Below are 17,990 nucleotides of genomic sequence, written 5' to 3'. Positions count from 1 at the left end.
AGGATTATGACACACCTTTTAGAACCCTGCTGTTGCAGCATGCAGCTTCCTTGTCTATTTACTTGCCGGTGGCCCGAGAAACAATTGTGATGCACCTTGAAGTGCTGTTTCTGTGACATGCTGTGAATATTCCGAAAGAAGCTGGGCAGACAGTGTGATTAATTGCCTGGGGAGACGAGGACGGAACGGCAGGCCGACTAATCAGCGGGCGTCGTTGCACTTATGGTCAAGGGGAGGAGTTCATGCAAATTTTGCAGGCATCTCGTTTGAAAAGTCCTCGGCTCATGTGCGTGCCTTTGCAGACAGAGAGGTGTAAAGAGGGTCCCAGTGAAGGTGTCAGGCTTTTCAGGCTAGTCGGGCCTAGAATGTGCAGCAATGGAGTGTTGTGGGCCGCCGCTAAATAAAGTATACGGCGTGTGGCGTGGCTGTCTCCTACAGTTGTCAGGCCTAGCCTGAGAAGCGGGCGCTTTCCTGGGTCCCATTTCGGGTTATCGCTTCTCGGCCTTTTGGCTAAGATCAAGTGTAGTATCTGTTCTTATCAGTTTAATATCTGATACGCCCCCTATCTGGGGGCCATATATTAAATGGATTTTTAGAACAGGGAGATGGAAGAAGAGCTTGCTCTGTCCACTCCACGCATTGACCTGGTATTGCAGTACTTCCAGGACCGGTGCACTTCTCTTATCCAGTTATCCAAAAATAGAATCATGTCTCTTTTCAGCAACAAAAATCCATAAGAACAGATTTTTGTCTCCTGTGTCTTATTTCGTGTCAATTTATTGTGTCTTTTTGTTGTTTTGTTTCTTATCTCTCTTAGCAAACAAGCATTTGCAGATAAGAAGACCCTTTTCTTTGTCCAAAAGGATTACTGCATTGATCCAATTATTTCTTTAATGGAGCAACTTGTGATTTGCTAATTCAATTGGATCTCCGAATGAATGAAACTATTAATCTGACGTAGTGTGTCTCCCTCTTGTGGACCCAGTGACGGAATAAAGGCAAGTGAGGATTATGACACACCTTTTAGAACCCTGCTGTTGCAGCATGCAGCTTCCTTGTCTATTTACTTGCCGGTGGCCCGAGAAACAATTGTGATGCACCTTGAAGTGCTGTTTCTGTGACATGCTGTGAATATTCCGAAAGAAGCTGGGCAGACAGTGTGATTAATTGCCTGGGGAGACGAGGACGGAACGGCAGGCCGACTAATCAGCGGGCGTCGTTGCACTTATGGTCAAGGGGAGGAGTTCATGCAAATTTTGCAGGCATCTCGTTTGAAAAGTCCTCGGCTCATGTGCGTGCCTTTGCAGACAGAGAGGTGTAAAGAGGGTCCCAGTGAAGGTGTCAGGCTTTTCAGGCTAGTCGGGCCTAGAATGTGCAGCAATGGAGTGTTGTGGGCCGCCGCTAAATAAAGTATACGGCGTGTGGCGTGGCTGTCTCCTACAGTTGTCAGGCCTAGCCTGAGAAGCGGGCGCTTTCCTGGGTCCCATTTCGGGTTATCGCTTCTCGGCCTTTTGGCTAAGATCAAGTGTAGTATCTGTTCTTATCAGTTTAATATCTGATACGCCCCCTATCTGGGGGCCATATATTAAATGGATTTTTAGAACAGGGAGATGGAAGAAGAGCTTGCTCTGTCCACTCCACGCATTGACCTGGTATTGCAGTACTTCCAGGACCGGTGCACTTCTCTTATCCAGTTATCCAAAAATAGAATCATGTCTCTTTTCAGCAACAAAAATCCATAAGAACAGATTTTTGTCTCCTGTGTCTTATTTCGTGTCAATTTATTGTGTCTTTTTGTTGTTTTGTTTCTTATCTCTCTTAGCAAACAAGCATTTGCAGATAAGAAGACCCTTTTCTTTGTCCAAAAGGATTACTGCATTGATCCAATTATTTCTTTAATGGAGCAACTTGTGATTTGCTAATTCAATTGGATCTCCGAATGAATGAAACTATTAATCTGACGTAGTGTGTCTCCCTCTTGTGGACCCAGTGACGGAATAAAGGCAAGTGAGGATTATGACACACCTTTTAGAACCCTGCTGTTGCAGCATGCAGCTTCCTTGTCTATTTACTTGCCGGTGGCCCGAGAAACAATTGTGATGCACCTTGAAGTGCTGTTTCTGTGACATGCTGTGAATATTCCGAAAGAAGCTGGGCAGACAGTGTGATTAATTGCCTGGGGAGACGAGGACGGAACGGCAGGCCGACTAATCAGCGGGCGTCGTTGCACTTATGGTCAAGGGGAGGAGTTCATGCAAATTTTGCAGGCATCTCGTTTGAAAAGTCCTCGGCTCATGTGCGTGCCTTTGCAGACAGAGAGGTGTAAAGAGGGTCCCAGTGAAGGTGTCAGGCTTTTCAGGCTAGTCGGGCCTAGAATGTGCAGCAATGGAGTGTTGTGGGCCGCCGCTAAATAAAGTATACGGCGTGTGGCGTGGCTGTCTCCTACAGTTGTCAGGCCTAGCCTGAGAAGCGGGCGCTTTCCTGGGTCCCATTTCGGGTTATCGCTTCTCGGCCTTTTGGCTAAGATCAAGTGTAGTATCTGTTCTTATCAGTTTAATATCTGATACGCCCCCTATCTGGGGGCCATATATTAAATGGATTTTTAGAACAGGGAGATGGAAGAAGAGCTTGCTCTGTCCACTCCACGCATTGACCTGGTATTGCAGTACTTCCAGGACCGGTGCACTTCTCTTATCCAGTTATCCAAAAATAGAATCATGTCTCTTTTCAGCAACAAAAATCCATAAGAACAGATTTTTGTCTCCTGTGTCTTATTTCGTGTCAATTTATTGTGTCTTTTTGTTGTTTTGTTTCTTATCTCTCTTAGCAAACAAGCATTTGCAGATAAGAAGACCCTTTTCTTTGTCCAAAAGGATTACTGCATTGATCCAATTATTTCTTTAATGGAGCAACTTGTGATTTGCTAATTCAATTGGATCTCCGAATGAATGAAACTATTAATCTGACGTAGTGTGTCTCCCTCTTGTGGACCCAGTGACGGAATAAAGGCAAGTGAGGATTATGACACACCTTTTAGAACCCTGCTGTTGCAGCATGCAGCTTCCTTGTCTATTTACTTGCCGGTGGCCCGAGAAACAATTGTGATGCACCTTGAAGTGCTGTTTCTGTGACATGCTGTGAATATTCCGAAAGAAGCTGGGCAGACAGTGTGATTAATTGCCTGGGGAGACGAGGACGGAACGGCAGGCCGACTAATCAGCGGGCGTCGTTGCACTTATGGTCAAGGGGAGGAGTTCATGCAAATTTTGCAGGCATCTCGTTTGAAAAGTCCTCGGCTCATGTGCGTGCCTTTGCAGACAGAGAGGTGTAAAGAGGGTCCCAGTGAAGGTGTCAGGCTTTTCAGGCTAGTCGGGCCTAGAATGTGCAGCAATGGAGTGTTGTGGGCCGCCGCTAAATAAAGTATACGGCGTGTGGCGTGGCTGTCTCCTACAGTTGTCAGGCCTAGCCTGAGAAGCGGGCGCTTTCCTGGGTCCCATTTCGGGTTATCGCTTCTCGGCCTTTTGGCTAAGATCAAGTGCAGTTGTGGCAGATCAGCACTTGCCTCTTTAACTAGAGGGCTGGAATGCAGCTTTGAAAGGCTGGGACAAATGTGCATCCGGACTGGAAACCCGGGGGGCCATAAATCACGGGTCAGGAGACCTTAATATAGATACAACGTGATTCGGTTGGCACCCACGCACTTTTGACCTCTTTCTCCTAAGCAATGCTATATTCTTTGCCCGGACCTTTTTGGCTGGGCAAGAAAATTTTTACACCCGGCCCAGGGTGAAGCTCCGGCGGATCTCAGGGGCAAAATGGGTCCCCTAGTGTGGCAGGCCAAGGGGGCCCATACTAGCTCAGCCACCCGGCTGGGGCCGTACCCACTCGGCTTGAGTCCTGGGTGAAGCTCCGGCAGATCCCAGGGACTAATGGGGCCCTCCTAGCTTTGCGGCGACGAGGGTCCAACCCTGCCCAGCCACCCGGCTGGGGCCGTACCCACTCGGCTTGAGTCCTGGGTGAAGCTCCGGCAGATCCCAGGGACTAATGGGGCCCTCCTAGCTTCGCGGCGACGAGGGTCCAACCCCGCCCAGCCACCTGGCTGGGGCCGTACCCAATCGGCACACCGAGCACTGGGTGAAGCTTCGGCGGATCCCAGGGGCTAAGAGGCTCCCCTAGCTTTGCGGCGAAGGGAGTCAGACGACCCCGGCCCCTAAGTGACCTTTTTGGTTCTGGGGGTCGAGGACCAGGGTCCTTCCTCTCCGGAGGGAGGACCACGCACCGAAAACTCTTGTGCATGTTTTTTGGGTATTTACTCATTTTTTTCGTGCACAAGGGACGAGCTCAAGGCTTTAAATAAAAAAAAAAAAAAAAATCTGTTCTTATCAGTTTAATATCTGATACGCCCCCTATCTGGGGGCCATATATTAAATGGATTTTTAGAACAGGGAGATGGAAGAAGAGCTTGCTCTGTCCACTCCACGCATTGACCTGGTATTGCAGTACTTCCAGGACCGGTGCACTTCTCTTATCCAGTTATCCAAAAATAGAATCATGTCTCTTTTCAGCAACAAAAATCCATAAGAACAGATTTTTGTCTCCTGTGTCTTATTTCGTGTCAATTTATTGTGTCTTTTTGTTGTTTTGTTTCTTATCTCTCTTAGCAAACAAGCATTTGCAGATAAGAAGACCCTTTTCTTTGTCCAAAAGGATTACTGCATTGATCCAATTATTTCTTTAATGGAGCAACTTGTGATTTGCTAATTCAATTGGATCTCCGAATGAATGAAACTATTAATCTGACGTAGTGTGTCTCCCTCTTGTGGACCCAGTGACGGAATAAAGGCAAGTGAGGATTATGACACACCTTTTAGAACCCTGCTGTTGCAGCATGCAGCTTCCTTGTCTATTTACTTGCCGGTGGCCCGAGAAACAATTGTGATGCACCTTGAAGTGCTGTTTCTGTGACATGCTGTGAATATTCCGAAAGAAGCTGGGCAGACAGTGTGATTAATTGCCTGGGGAGACGAGGACGGAACGGCAGGCCGACTAATCAGCGGGCGTCGTTGCACTTATGGTCAAGGGGAGGAGTTCATGCAAATTTTGCAGGCATCTCGTTTGAAAAGTCCTCGGCTCATGTGCGTGCCTTTGCAGACAGAGAGGTGTAAAGAGGGTCCCAGTGAAGGTGTCAGGCTTTTCAGGCTAGTCGGGCCTAGAATGTGCAGCAATGGAGTGTTGTGGGCCGCCGCTAAATAAAGTATACGGCGTGTGGCGTGGCTGTCTCCTACAGTTGTCAGGCCTAGCCTGAGAAGCGGGCGCTTTCCTGGGTCCCATTTCGGGTTATCGCTTCTCGGCCTTTTGGCTAAGATCAAGTGCAGTTGTGGCAGATCAGCACTTGCCTCTTTAACTAGAGGGCTGGAATGCAGCTTTGAAAGGCTGGGACAAATGTGCATCCGGACTGGAAACCCGGGGGGCCATAAATCACGGGTCAAGAGACCTTAATATAGATACAACGTGATTATGTTGGCACCCACGCACTTTTGACCTCTTTCTCCTAAGCAATGCTATATTCTTTGCCCGGACCTTTTTGGCTGGGCAAGAAAATTTTTATACCCGGCCCAGGGTGAAGCTCCGGCGGATCTCAGGGGCAAAATGGGTCCCCTAGTGTGGCAGGCCAAGGGGGCCCATACTAGCCCAGCCACCCGGCTGGGGCCGTACCCACTCGGCTTGAGTCCTGGGGGAAGCTCCGGCAGATCCCAGGGACTAATGGGGCCCTCCTAGCTTTGCGGCGACGAGGGTCCAACCCTGCCCAGCCACCCGGCTGGGGCCGTACCCACTCGGCTTGAGTCCTGGGTGAAGCTCCGGCAGATCCCAGGGACTAATGGGGCCCTCCTAGCTTCGCGGCGACGAGGGTCCAACCCCGCCCAGCCACCCGGCTGGGGCCGTACCCAATCGGCACACCGAGCACTGGGTGAAGCTTCGGCGGATCCCAGGGGCTAAGAGGCTCCCCTAGCTTTGCGGCGAAGGGAGTCAGACGACCCCGGCCCCTAAGTGACCTTTTTGGTTCTGGGGGTCGAGGACCAGGGTTCTTCCTCTCCGGAGGGAGGACCACGCACCGAAAACTCTTGTGCATGTTTTTTGGGTATTTACTCATTTTTTTCGTGCACAAGGGACGAGCTCAAGGCTTTAAATAAAAAAAAAAAAAAAAAAAAAAAAAAAAAAAAAAAAAAAAAAAAAAAAAAAAAATCTGTTCTTATCAGTTTAATATCTGATACGCCCCCTATCTGGGGGCCATATATTAAATGGATTTTTAGAACAGGGAGATGGAAGAAGAGCTTGCTCTGTCCACTCCACGCATTGACCTGGTATTGCAGTACTTCCAGGACCGGTGCACTTCTCTTATCCAGTTATCCAAAAATAGAATCATGTCTCTTTTCAGCAACAAAAATCCATAAGAACAGATTTTTGTCTCCTGTGTCTTATTTCGTGTCAATTTATTGTGTCTTTTTGTTGTTTTGTTTCTTATCTCTCTTAGCAAACAAGCATTTGCAGATAAGAAGACCCTTTTCTTTGTCCAAAAGGATTACTGCATTGATCCAATTATTTCTTTAATGGAGCAACTTGTGATTTGCTAATTCAATTGGATCTCCGAATGAATGAAACTATTAATCTGACGTAGTGTGTCTCCCTCTTGTGGACCCAGTGACGGAATAAAGGCAAGTGAGGATTATGACACACCTTTTAGAACCCTGCTGTTGCAGCATGCAGCTTCCTTGTCTATTTACTTGCCGGTGGCCCGAGAAACAATTGTGATGCACCTTGAAGTGCTGTTTCTGTGACATGCTGTGAATATTCCGAAAGAAGCTGGGCAGACAGTGTGATTAATTGCCTGGGGAGACGAGGACGGAACGGCAGGCCGACTAATCAGCGGGCGTCGTTGCACTTATGGTCAAGGGGAGGAGTTCATGCAAATTTTGCAGGCATCTCGTTTGAAAAGTCCTCGGCTCATGTGCGTGCCTTTGCAGACAGAGAGGTGTAAAGAGGGTCCCAGTGAAGGTGTCAGGCTTTTCAGGCTAGTCGGGCCTAGAATGTGCAGCAATGGAGTGTTGTGGGCCGCCGCTAAATAAAGTATACGGCGTGTGGCGTGGCTGTCTCCTACAGTTGTCAGGCCTAGCCTGAGAAGCGGGCGCTTTCCTGGGTCCCATTTCGGGTTATCGCTTCTCGGCCTTTTGGCTAAGATCAAGTGTAGTATCTGTTCTTATCAGTTTAATATCTGATACGCCCCCTATCTGGGGGCCATATATTAAATGGATTTTTAGAACAGGGAGATGGAAGAAGAGCTTGCTCTGTCCACTCCACGCATTGACCTGGTATTGCAGTACTTCCAGGACCGGTGCACTTCTCTTATCCAGTTATCCAAAAATAGAATCATGTCTCTTTTCAGCAACAAAAATCCATAAGAACAGATTTTTGTCTCCTGTGTCTTATTTCGTGTCAATTTATTGTGTCTTTTTGTTGTTTTGTTTCTTATCTCTCTTAGCAAACAAGCATTTGCAGATAAGAAGACCCTTTTCTTTGTCCAAAAGGATTACTGCATTGATCCAATTATTTCTTTAATGGAGCAACTTGTGATTTGCTAATTCAATTGGATCTCCGAATGAATGAAACTATTAATCTGACGTAGTGTGTCTCCCTCTTGTGGACCCAGTGACGGAATAAAGGCAAGTGAGGATTATGACACACCTTTTAGAACCCTGCTGTTGCAGCATGCAGCTTCCTTGTCTATTTACTTGCCGGTGGCCCGAGAAACAATTGTGATGCACCTTGAAGTGCTGTTTCTGTGACATGCTGTGAATATTCCGAAAGAAGCTGGGCAGACAGTGTGATTAATTGCCTGGGGAGACGAGGACGGAACGGCAGGCCGACTAATCAGCGGGCGTCGTTGCACTTATGGTCAAGGGGAGGAGTTCATGCAAATTTTGCAGGCATCTCGTTTGAAAAGTCCTCGGCTCATGTGCGTGCCTTTGCAGACAGAGAGGTGTAAAGAGGGTCCCAGTGAAGGTGTCAGGCTTTTCAGGCTAGTCGGGCCTAGAATGTGCAGCAATGGAGTGTTGTGGGCCGCCGCTAAATAAAGTATACGGCGTGTGGCGTGGCTGTCTCCTACAGTTGTCAGGCCTAGCCTGAGAAGCGGGCGCTTTCCTGGGTCCCATTTCGGGTTATCGCTTCTCGGCCTTTTGGCTAAGATCAAGTGTAGTATCTGTTCTTATCAGTTTAATATCTGATACGCCCCCTATCTGGGGGCCATATATTAAATGGATTTTTAGAACAGGGAGATGGAAGAAGAGCTTGCTCTGTCCACTCCACGCATTGACCTGGTATTGCAGTACTTCCAGGACCGGTGCACTTCTCTTATCCAGTTATCCAAAAATAGAATCATGTCTCTTTTCAGCAACAAAAATCCATAAGAACAGATTTTTGTCTCCTGTGTCTTATTTCGTGTCAATTTATTGTGTCTTTTTGTTGTTTTGTTTCTTATCTCTCTTAGCAAACAAGCATTTGCAGATAAGAAGACCCTTTTCTTTGTCCAAAAGGATTACTGCATTGATCCAATTATTTCTTTAATGGAGCAACTTGTGATTTGCTAATTCAATTGGATCTCCGAATGAATGAAACTATTAATCTGACGTAGTGTGTCTCCCTCTTGTGGACCCAGTGACGGAATAAAGGCAAGTGAGGATTATGACACACCTTTTAGAACCCTGCTGTTGCAGCATGCAGCTTCCTTGTCTATTTACTTGCCGGTGGCCCGAGAAACAATTGTGATGCACCTTGAAGTGCTGTTTCTGTGACATGCTGTGAATATTCCGAAAGAAGCTGGGCAGACAGTGTGATTAATTGCCTGGGGAGACGAGGACGGAACGGCAGGCCGACTAATCAGCGGGCGTCGTTGCACTTATGGTCAAGGGGAGGAGTTCATGCAAATTTTGCAGGCATCTCGTTTGAAAAGTCCTCGGCTCATGTGCGTGCCTTTGCAGACAGAGAGGTGTAAAGAGGGTCCCAGTGAAGGTGTCAGGCTTTTCAGGCTAGTCGGGCCTAGAATGTGCAGCAATGGAGTGTTGTGGGCCGCCGCTAAATAAAGTATACGGCGTGTGGCGTGGCTGTCTCCTACAGTTGTCAGGCCTAGCCTGAGAAGCGGGCGCTTTCCTGGGTCCCATTTCGGGTTATCGCTTCTCGGCCTTTTGGCTAAGATCAAGTGTAGTATCTGTTCTTATCAGTTTAATATCTGATACGCCCCCTATCTGGGGGCCATATATTAAATGGATTTTTAGAACAGGGAGATGGAAGAAGAGCTTGCTCTGTCCACTCCACGCATTGACCTGGTATTGCAGTACTTCCAGGACCGGTGCACTTCTCTTATCCAGTTATCCAAAAATAGAATCATGTCTCTTTTCAGCAACAAAAATCCATAAGAACAGATTTTTGTCTCCTGTGTCTTATTTCGTGTCAATTTATTGTGTCTTTTTGTTGTTTTGTTTCTTATCTCTCTTAGCAAACAAGCATTTGCAGATAAGAAGACCCTTTTCTTTGTCCAAAAGGATTACTGCATTGATCCAATTATTTCTTTAATGGAGCAACTTGTGATTTGCTAATTCAATTGGATCTCCGAATGAATGAAACTATTAATCTGACGTAGTGTGTCTCCCTCTTGTGGACCCAGTGACGGAATAAAGGCAAGTGAGGATTATGACACACCTTTTAGAACCCTGCTGTTGCAGCATGCAGCTTCCTTGTCTATTTACTTGCCGGTGGCCCGAGAAACAATTGTGATGCACCTTGAAGTGCTGTTTCTGTGACATGCTGTGAATATTCCGAAAGAAGCTGGGCAGACAGTGTGATTAATTGCCTGGGGAGACGAGGACGGAACGGCAGGCCGACTAATCAGCGGGCGTCGTTGCACTTATGGTCAAGGGGAGGAGTTCATGCAAATTTTGCAGGCATCTCGTTTGAAAAGTCCTCGGCTCATGTGCGTGCCTTTGCAGACAGAGAGGTGTAAAGAGGGTCCCAGTGAAGGTGTCAGGCTTTTCAGGCTAGTCGGGCCTAGAATGTGCAGCAATGGAGTGTTGTGGGCCGCCGCTAAATAAAGTATACGGCGTGTGGCGTGGCTGTCTCCTACAGTTGTCAGGCCTAGCCTGAGAAGCGGGCGCTTTCCTGGGTCCCATTTCGGGTTATCGCTTCTCGGCCTTTTGGCTAAGATCAAGTGTAGTATCTGTTCTTATCAGTTTAATATCTGATACGCCCCCTATCTGGGGGCCATATATTAAATGGATTTTTAGAACAGGGAGATGGAAGAAGAGCTTGCTCTGTCCACTCCACGCATTGACCTGGTATTGCAGTACTTCCAGGACCGGTGCACTTCTCTTATCCAGTTATCCAAAAATAGAATCATGTCTCTTTTCAGCAACAAAAATCCATAAGAACAGATTTTTGTCTCCTGTGTCTTATTTCGTGTCAATTTATTGTGTCTTTTTGTTGTTTTGTTTCTTATCTCTCTTAGCAAACAAGCATTTGCAGATAAGAAGACCCTTTTCTTTGTCCAAAAGGATTACTGCATTGATCCAATTATTTCTTTAATGGAGCAACTTGTGATTTGCTAATTCAATTGGATCTCCGAATGAATGAAACTATTAATCTGACGTAGTGTGTCTCCCTCTTGTGGACCCAGTGACGGAATAAAGGCAAGTGAGGATTATGACACACCTTTTAGAACCCTGCTGTTGCAGCATGCAGCTTCCTTGTCTATTTACTTGCCGGTGGCCCGAGAAACAATTGTGATGCACCTTGAAGTGCTGTTTCTGTGACATGCTGTGAATATTCCGAAAGAAGCTGGGCAGACAGTGTGATTAATTGCCTGGGGAGACGAGGACGGAACGGCAGGCCGACTAATCAGCGGGCGTCGTTGCACTTATGGTCAAGGGGAGGAGTTCATGCAAATTTTGCAGGCATCTCGTTTGAAAAGTCCTCGGCTCATGTGCGTGCCTTTGCAGACAGAGAGGTGTAAAGAGGGTCCCAGTGAAGGTGTCAGGCTTTTCAGGCTAGTCGGGCCTAGAATGTGCAGCAATGGAGTGTTGTGGGCCGCCGCTAAATAAAGTATACGGCGTGTGGCGTGGCTGTCTCCTACAGTTGTCAGGCCTAGCCTGAGAAGCGGGCGCTTTCCTGGGTCCCATTTCGGGTTATCGCTTCTCGGCCTTTTGGCTAAGATCAAGTGTAGTATCTGTTCTTATCAGTTTAATATCTGATACGCCCCCTATCTGGGGGCCATATATTAAATGGATTTTTAGAACAGGGAGATGGAAGAAGAGCTTGCTCTGTCCACTCCACGCATTGACCTGGTATTGCAGTACTTCCAGGACCGGTGCACTTCTCTTATCCAGTTATCCAAAAATAGAATCATGTCTCTTTTCAGCAACAAAAATCCATAAGAACAGATTTTTGTCTCCTGTGTCTTATTTCGTGTCAATTTATTGTGTCTTTTTGTTGTTTTGTTTCTTATCTCTCTTAGCAAACAAGCATTTGCAGATAAGAAGACCCTTTTCTTTGTCCAAAAGGATTACTGCATTGATCCAATTATTTCTTTAATGGAGCAACTTGTGATTTGCTAATTCAATTGGATCTCCGAATGAATGAAACTATTAATCTGACGTAGTGTGTCTCCCTCTTGTGGACCCAGTGACGGAATAAAGGCAAGTGAGGATTATGACACACCTTTTAGAACCCTGCTGTTGCAGCATGCAGCTTCCTTGTCTATTTACTTGCCGGTGGCCCGAGAAACAATTGTGATGCACCTTGAAGTGCTGTTTCTGTGACATGCTGTGAATATTCCGAAAGAAGCTGGGCAGACAGTGTGATTAATTGCCTGGGGAGACGAGGACGGAACGGCAGGCCGACTAATCAGCGGGCGTCGTTGCACTTATGGTCAAGGGGAGGAGTTCATGCAAATTTTGCAGGCATCTCGTTTGAAAAGTCCTCGGCTCATGTGCGTGCCTTTGCAGACAGAGAGGTGTAAAGAGGGTCCCAGTGAAGGTGTCAGGCTTTTCAGGCTAGTCGGGCCTAGAATGTGCAGCAATGGAGTGTTGTGGGCCGCCGCTAAATAAAGTATACGGCGTGTGGCGTGGCTGTCTCCTACAGTTGTCAGGCCTAGCCTGAGAAGCGGGCGCTTTCCTGGGTCCCATTTCGGGTTATCGCTTCTCGGCCTTTTGGCTAAGATCAAGTGTAGTATCTGTTCTTATCAGTTTAATATCTGATACGCCCCCTATCTGGGGGCCATATATTAAATGGATTTTTAGAACAGGGAGATGGAAGAAGAGCTTGCTCTGTCCACTCCACGCATTGACCTGGTATTGCAGTACTTCCAGGACCGGTGCACTTCTCTTATCCAGTTATCCAAAAATAGAATCATGTCTCTTTTCAGCAACAAAAATCCATAAGAACAGATTTTTGTCTCCTGTGTCTTATTTCGTGTCAATTTATTGTGTCTTTTTGTTGTTTTGTTTCTTATCTCTCTTAGCAAACAAGCATTTGCAGATAAGAAGACCCTTTTCTTTGTCCAAAAGGATTACTGCATTGATCCAATTATTTCTTTAATGGAGCAACTTGTGATTTGCTAATTCAATTGGATCTCCGAATGAATGAAACTATTAATCTGACGTAGTGTGTCTCCCTCTTGTGGACCCAGTGACGGAATAAAGGCAAGTGAGGATTATGACACACCTTTTAGAACCCTGCTGTTGCAGCATGCAGCTTCCTTGTCTATTTACTTGCCGGTGGCCCGAGAAACAATTGTGATGCACCTTGAAGTGCTGTTTCTGTGACATGCTGTGAATATTCCGAAAGAAGCTGGGCAGACAGTGTGATTAATTGCCTGGGGAGACGAGGACGGAACGGCAGGCCGACTAATCAGCGGGCGTCGTTGCACTTATGGTCAAGGGGAGGAGTTCATGCAAATTTTGCAGGCATCTCGTTTGAAAAGTCCTCGGCTCATGTGCGTGCCTTTGCAGACAGAGAGGTGTAAAGAGGGTCCCAGTGAAGGTGTCAGGCTTTTCAGGCTAGTCGGGCCTAGAATGTGCAGCAATGGAGTGTTGTGGGCCGCCGCTAAATAAAGTATACGGCGTGTGGCGTGGCTGTCTCCTACAGTTGTCAGGCCTAGCCTGAGAAGCGGGCGCTTTCCTGGGTCCCATTTCGGGTTATCGCTTCTCGGCCTTTTGGCTAAGATCAAGTGTAGTATCTGTTCTTATCAGTTTAATATCTGATACGCCCCCTATCTGGGGGCCATATATTAAATGGATTTTTAGAACAGGGAGATGGAAGAAGAGCTTGCTCTGTCCACTCCACGCATTGACCTGGTATTGCAGTACTTCCAGGACCGGTGCACTTCTCTTATCCAGTTATCCAAAAATAGAATCATGTCTCTTTTCAGCAACAAAAATCCATAAGAACAGATTTTTGTCTCCTGTGTCTTATTTCGTGTCAATTTATTGTGTCTTTTTGTTGTTTTGTTTCTTATCTCTCTTAGCAAACAAGCATTTGCAGATAAGAAGACCCTTTTCTTTGTCCAAAAGGATTACTGCATTGATCCAATTATTTCTTTAATGGAGCAACTTGTGATTTGCTAATTCAATTGGATCTCCGAATGAATGAAACTATTAATCTGACGTAGTGTGTCTCCCTCTTGTGGACCCAGTGACGGAATAAAGGCAAGTGAGGATTATGACACACCTTTTAGAACCCTGCTGTTGCAGCATGCAGCTTCCTTGTCTATTTACTTGCCGGTGGCCCGAGAAACAATTGTGATGCACCTTGAAGTGCTGTTTCTGTGACATGCTGTGAATATTCCGAAAGAAGCTGGGCAGACAGTGTGATTAATTGCCTGGGGAGACGAGGACGGAACGGCAGGCCGACTAATCAGCGGGCGTCGTTGCACTTATGGTCAAGGGGAGGAGTTCATGCAAATTTTGCAGGCATCTCGTTTGAAAAGTCCTCGGCTCATGTGCGTGCCTTTGCAGACAGAGAGGTGTAAAGAGGGTCCCAGTGAAGGTGTCAGGCTTTTCAGGCTAGTCGGGCCTAGAATGTGCAGCAATGGAGTGTTGTGGGCCGCCGCTAAATAAAGTATACGGCGTGTGGCGTGGCTGTCTCCTACAGTTGTCAGGCCTAGCCTGAGAAGCGGGCGCTTTCCTGGGTCCCATTTCGGGTTATCGCTTCTCGGCCTTTTGGCTAAGATCAAGTGTAGTATCTGTTCTTATCAGTTTAATATCTGATACGCCCCCTATCTGGGGGCCATATATTAAATGGATTTTTAGAACAGGGAGATGGAAGAAGAGCTTGCTCTGTCCACTCCACGCATTGACCTGGTATTGCAGTACTTCCAGGACCGGTGCACTTCTCTTATCCAGTTATCCAAAAATAGAATCATGTCTCTTTTCAGCAACAAAAATCCATAAGAACAGATTTTTGTCTCCTGTGTCTTATTTCGTGTCAATTTATTGTGTCTTTTTGTTGTTTTGTTTCTTATCTCTCTTAGCAAACAAGCATTTGCAGATAAGAAGACCCTTTTCTTTGTCCAAAAGGATTACTGCATTGATCCAATTATTTCTTTAATGGAGCAACTTGTGATTTGCTAATTCAATTGGATCTCCGAATGAATGAAACTATTAATCTGACGTAGTGTGTCTCCCTCTTGTGGACCCAGTGACGGAATAAAGGCAAGTGAGGATTATGACACACCTTTTAGAACCCTGCTGTTGCAGCATGCAGCTTCCTTGTCTATTTACTTGCCGGTGGCCCGAGAAACAATTGTGATGCACCTTGAAGTGCTGTTTCTGTGACATGCTGTGAATATTCCGAAAGAAGCTGGGCAGACAGTGTGATTAATTGCCTGGGGAGACGAGGACGGAACGGCAGGCCGACTAATCAGCGGGCGTCGTTGCACTTATGGTCAAGGGGAGGAGTTCATGCAAATTTTGCAGGCATCTCGTTTGAAAAGTCCTCGGCTCATGTGCGTGCCTTTGCAGACAGAGAGGTGTAAAGAGGGTCCCAGTGAAGGTGTCAGGCTTTTCAGGCTAGTCGGGCCTAGAATGTGCAGCAATGGAGTGTTGTGGGCCGCCGCTAAATAAAGTATACGGCGTGTGGCGTGGCTGTCTCCTACAGTTGTCAGGCCTAGCCTGAGAAGCGGGCGCTTTCCTGGGTCCCATTTCGGGTTATCGCTTCTCGGCCTTTTGGCTAAGATCAAGTGTAGTATCTGTTCTTATCAGTTTAATATCTGATACGCCCCCTATCTGGGGGCCATATATTAAATGGATTTTTAGAACAGGGAGATGGAAGAAGAGCTTGCTCTGTCCACTCCACGCATTGACCTGGTATTGCAGTACTTCCAGGACCGGTGCACTTCTCTTATCCAGTTATCCAAAAATAGAATCATGTCTCTTTTCAGCAACAAAAATCCATAAGAACAGATTTTTGTCTCCTGTGTCTTATTTCGTGTCAATTTATTGTGTCTTTTTGTTGTTTTGTTTCTTATCTCTCTTAGCAAACAAGCATTTGCAGATAAGAAGACCCTTTTCTTTGTCCAAAAGGATTACTGCATTGATCCAATTATTTCTTTAATGGAGCAACTTGTGATTTGCTAATTCAATTGGATCTCCGAATGAATGAAACTATTAATCTGACGTAGTGTGTCTCCCTCTTGTGGACCCAGTGACGGAATAAAGGCAAGTGAGGATTATGACACACCTTTTAGAACCCTGCTGTTGCAGCATGCAGCTTCCTTGTCTATTTACTTGCCGGTGGCCCGAGAAACAATTGTGATGCACCTTGAAGTGCTGTTTCTGTGACATGCTGTGAATATTCCGAAAGAAGCTGGGCAGACAGTGTGATTAATTGCCTGGGGAGACGAGGACGGAACGGCAGGCCGACTAATCAGCGGGCGTCGTTGCACTTATGGTCAAGGGGAGGAGTTCATGCAAATTTTGCAGGCATCTCGTTTGAAAAGTCCTCGGCTCATGTGCGTGCCTTTGCAGACAGAGAGGTGTAAAGAGGGTCCCAGTGAAGGTGTCAGGCTTTTCAGGCTAGTCGGGCCTAGAATGTGCAGCAATGGAGTGTTGTGGGCCGCCGCTAAATAAAGTATACGGCGTGTGGCGTGGCTGTCTCCTACAGTTGTCAGGCCTAGCCTGAGAAGCGGGCGCTTTCCTGGGTCCCATTTCGGGTTATCGCTTCTCGGCCTTTTGGCTAAGATCAAGTGTAGTATCTGTTCTTATCAGTTTAATATCTGATACGCCCCCTATCTGGGGGCCATATATTAAATGGATTTTTAGAACAGGGAGATGGAAGAAGAGCTTGCTCTGTCCACTCCACGCATTGACCTGGTATTGCAGTACTTCCAGGACCGGTGCACTTCTCTTATCCAGTTATCCAAAAATAGAATCATGTCTCTTTTCAGCAACAAAAATCCATAAGAACAGATTTTTGTCTCCTGTGTCTTATTTCGTGTCAATTTATTGTGTCTTTTTGTTGTTTTGTTTCTTATCTCTCTTAGCAAACAAGCATTTGCAGATAAGAAGACCCTTTTCTTTGTCCAAAAGGATTACTGCATTGATCCAATTATTTCTTTAATGGAGCAACTTGTGATTTGCTAATTCAATTGGATCTCCGAATGAATGAAACTATTAATCTGACGTAGTGTGTCTCCCTCTTGTGGACCCAGTGACGGAATAAAGGCAAGTGAGGATTATGACACACCTTTTAGAACCCTGCTGTTGCAGCATGCAGCTTCCTTGTCTATTTACTTGCCGGTGGCCCGAGAAACAATTGTGATGCACCTTGAAGTGCTGTTTCTGTGACATGCTGTGAATATTCCGAAAGAAGCTGGGCAGACAGTGTGATTAATTGCCTGGGGAGACGAGGACGGAACGGCAGGCCGACTAATCAGCGGGCGTCGTTGCACTTATGGTCAAGGGGAGGAGTTCATGCAAATTTTGCAGGCATCTCGTTTGAAAAGTCCTCGGCTCATGTGCGTGCCTTTGCAGACAGAGAGGTGTAAAGAGGGTCCCAGTGAAGGTGTCAGGCTTTTCAGGCTAGTCGGGCCTAGAATGTGCAGCAATGGAGTGTTGTGGGCCGCCGCTAAATAAAGTATACGGCGTGTGGCGTGGCTGTCTCCTACAGTTGTCAGGCCTAGCCTGAGAAGCGGGCGCTTTCCTGGGTCCCATTTCGGGTTATCGCTTCTCGGCCTTTTGGCTAAGATCAAGTGTAGTATCTGTTCTTATCAGTTTAATATCTGATACGCCCCCTATCTGGGGGCCATATATTAAATGGATTTTTAGAACAGGGAGATGGAAGAAGAGCTTGCTCTGTCCACTCCACGCATTGACCTGGTATTGCAGTACTTCCAGGACCGGTGCACTTCTCTTATCCAGTTATCCAAAAATAGAATCATGTCTCTTTTCAGCAACAAAAATCCATAAGAACAGATTTTTGTCTCCTGTGTCTTATTTCGTGTCAATTTATTGTGTCTTTTTGTTGTTTTGTTTCTTATCTCTCTTAGCAAACAAGCATTTGCAGATAAGAAGACCCTTTTCTTTGTCCAAAAGGATTACTGCATTGATCCAATTATTTCTTTAATGGAGCAACTTGTGATTTGCTAATTCAATTGGATCTCCGAATGAATGAAACTATTAATCTGACGTAGTGTGTCTCCCTCTTGTGGACCCAGTGACGGAATAAAGGCAAGTGAGGATTATGACACACCTTTTAGAACCCTGCTGTTGCAGCATGCAGCTTCCTTGTCTATTTACTTGCCGGTGGCCCGAGAAACAATTGTGATGCACCTTGAAGTGCTGTTTCTGTGACATGCTGTGAATATTCCGAAAGAAGCTGGGCAGACAGTGTGATTAATTGCCTGGGGAGACGAGGACGGAACGGCAGGCCGACTAATCAGCGGGCGTCGT

The 17,990-nt window shown here is 46.6% G+C and overlaps 14 non-coding genes and 2 pseudogenes across 14 annotated transcripts; all 16 read left to right on the top strand.

The window, feature by feature from the left end:
* Nucleotides 1–490: 490 nt before the first annotated feature.
* Nucleotides 491–681, top strand: LOC142115334 (U2 spliceosomal RNA). Its single transcript, XR_012682176.1, has one exon. It is a non-coding gene; the product is annotated as a U2 spliceosomal RNA (small nuclear RNA).
* Nucleotides 682–1,495: 814 nt separating this feature from the next.
* LOC142115333 (U2 spliceosomal RNA) lies at nucleotides 1,496–1,686 on the top strand. Its single transcript, XR_012682175.1, has one exon. It is a non-coding gene; the product is annotated as a U2 spliceosomal RNA (small nuclear RNA).
* Nucleotides 1,687–2,500: 814 nt separating this feature from the next.
* LOC142115332 (U2 spliceosomal RNA) lies at nucleotides 2,501–2,691 on the top strand. The gene has a single exon (XR_012682174.1). It is a non-coding gene; the product is annotated as a U2 spliceosomal RNA (small nuclear RNA).
* Nucleotides 2,692–4,315: 1,624 nt separating this feature from the next.
* LOC142115294 (U2 spliceosomal RNA) lies at nucleotides 4,316–4,525 on the top strand (annotated as a pseudogene).
* A 1,700-nt stretch (nucleotides 4,526–6,225) lies between these two features.
* On the top strand, nucleotides 6,226–6,396 carry LOC142115300 (U2 spliceosomal RNA; annotated as a pseudogene).
* An 814-nt stretch (nucleotides 6,397–7,210) lies between these two features.
* LOC142115331 (U2 spliceosomal RNA) lies at nucleotides 7,211–7,401 on the top strand. Its single transcript, XR_012682173.1, has one exon. It is a non-coding gene; the product is annotated as a U2 spliceosomal RNA (small nuclear RNA).
* Nucleotides 7,402–8,215: 814 nt separating this feature from the next.
* Nucleotides 8,216–8,406, top strand: LOC142115330 (U2 spliceosomal RNA). Its single transcript, XR_012682172.1, has one exon. It is a non-coding gene; the product is annotated as a U2 spliceosomal RNA (small nuclear RNA).
* An 814-nt stretch (nucleotides 8,407–9,220) lies between these two features.
* Nucleotides 9,221–9,411, top strand: LOC142115329 (U2 spliceosomal RNA). Its single transcript, XR_012682171.1, has one exon. It is a non-coding gene; the product is annotated as a U2 spliceosomal RNA (small nuclear RNA).
* Nucleotides 9,412–10,225: 814 nt separating this feature from the next.
* Nucleotides 10,226–10,416, top strand: LOC142115328 (U2 spliceosomal RNA). The gene has a single exon (XR_012682170.1). It is a non-coding gene; the product is annotated as a U2 spliceosomal RNA (small nuclear RNA).
* Nucleotides 10,417–11,230: 814 nt separating this feature from the next.
* LOC142115327 (U2 spliceosomal RNA) lies at nucleotides 11,231–11,421 on the top strand. Its single transcript, XR_012682169.1, has one exon. It is a non-coding gene; the product is annotated as a U2 spliceosomal RNA (small nuclear RNA).
* An 814-nt stretch (nucleotides 11,422–12,235) lies between these two features.
* Nucleotides 12,236–12,426, top strand: LOC142115326 (U2 spliceosomal RNA). Its single transcript, XR_012682168.1, has one exon. It is a non-coding gene; the product is annotated as a U2 spliceosomal RNA (small nuclear RNA).
* Nucleotides 12,427–13,240: 814 nt separating this feature from the next.
* LOC142115325 (U2 spliceosomal RNA) lies at nucleotides 13,241–13,431 on the top strand. The gene has a single exon (XR_012682167.1). It is a non-coding gene; the product is annotated as a U2 spliceosomal RNA (small nuclear RNA).
* An 814-nt stretch (nucleotides 13,432–14,245) lies between these two features.
* LOC142115322 (U2 spliceosomal RNA) lies at nucleotides 14,246–14,436 on the top strand. The gene has a single exon (XR_012682165.1). It is a non-coding gene; the product is annotated as a U2 spliceosomal RNA (small nuclear RNA).
* Nucleotides 14,437–15,250: 814 nt separating this feature from the next.
* Nucleotides 15,251–15,441, top strand: LOC142115321 (U2 spliceosomal RNA). The gene has a single exon (XR_012682164.1). It is a non-coding gene; the product is annotated as a U2 spliceosomal RNA (small nuclear RNA).
* An 814-nt stretch (nucleotides 15,442–16,255) lies between these two features.
* On the top strand, nucleotides 16,256–16,446 carry LOC142115320 (U2 spliceosomal RNA). The gene has a single exon (XR_012682163.1). It is a non-coding gene; the product is annotated as a U2 spliceosomal RNA (small nuclear RNA).
* Nucleotides 16,447–17,260: 814 nt separating this feature from the next.
* On the top strand, nucleotides 17,261–17,451 carry LOC142115319 (U2 spliceosomal RNA). The gene has a single exon (XR_012682162.1). It is a non-coding gene; the product is annotated as a U2 spliceosomal RNA (small nuclear RNA).
* Nucleotides 17,452–17,990: the final 539 nt, after the last annotated feature.

Source organism: Mixophyes fleayi, unplaced genomic scaffold, assembly GCF_038048845.1.
Source record: "Mixophyes fleayi isolate aMixFle1 unplaced genomic scaffold, aMixFle1.hap1 Scaffold_1624, whole genome shotgun sequence".
Lineage (NCBI taxonomy): Eukaryota > Metazoa > Chordata > Amphibia > Anura > Limnodynastidae > Mixophyes > Mixophyes fleayi.
This window is presented reverse-complemented; position numbering and strand designations above follow the sequence as displayed.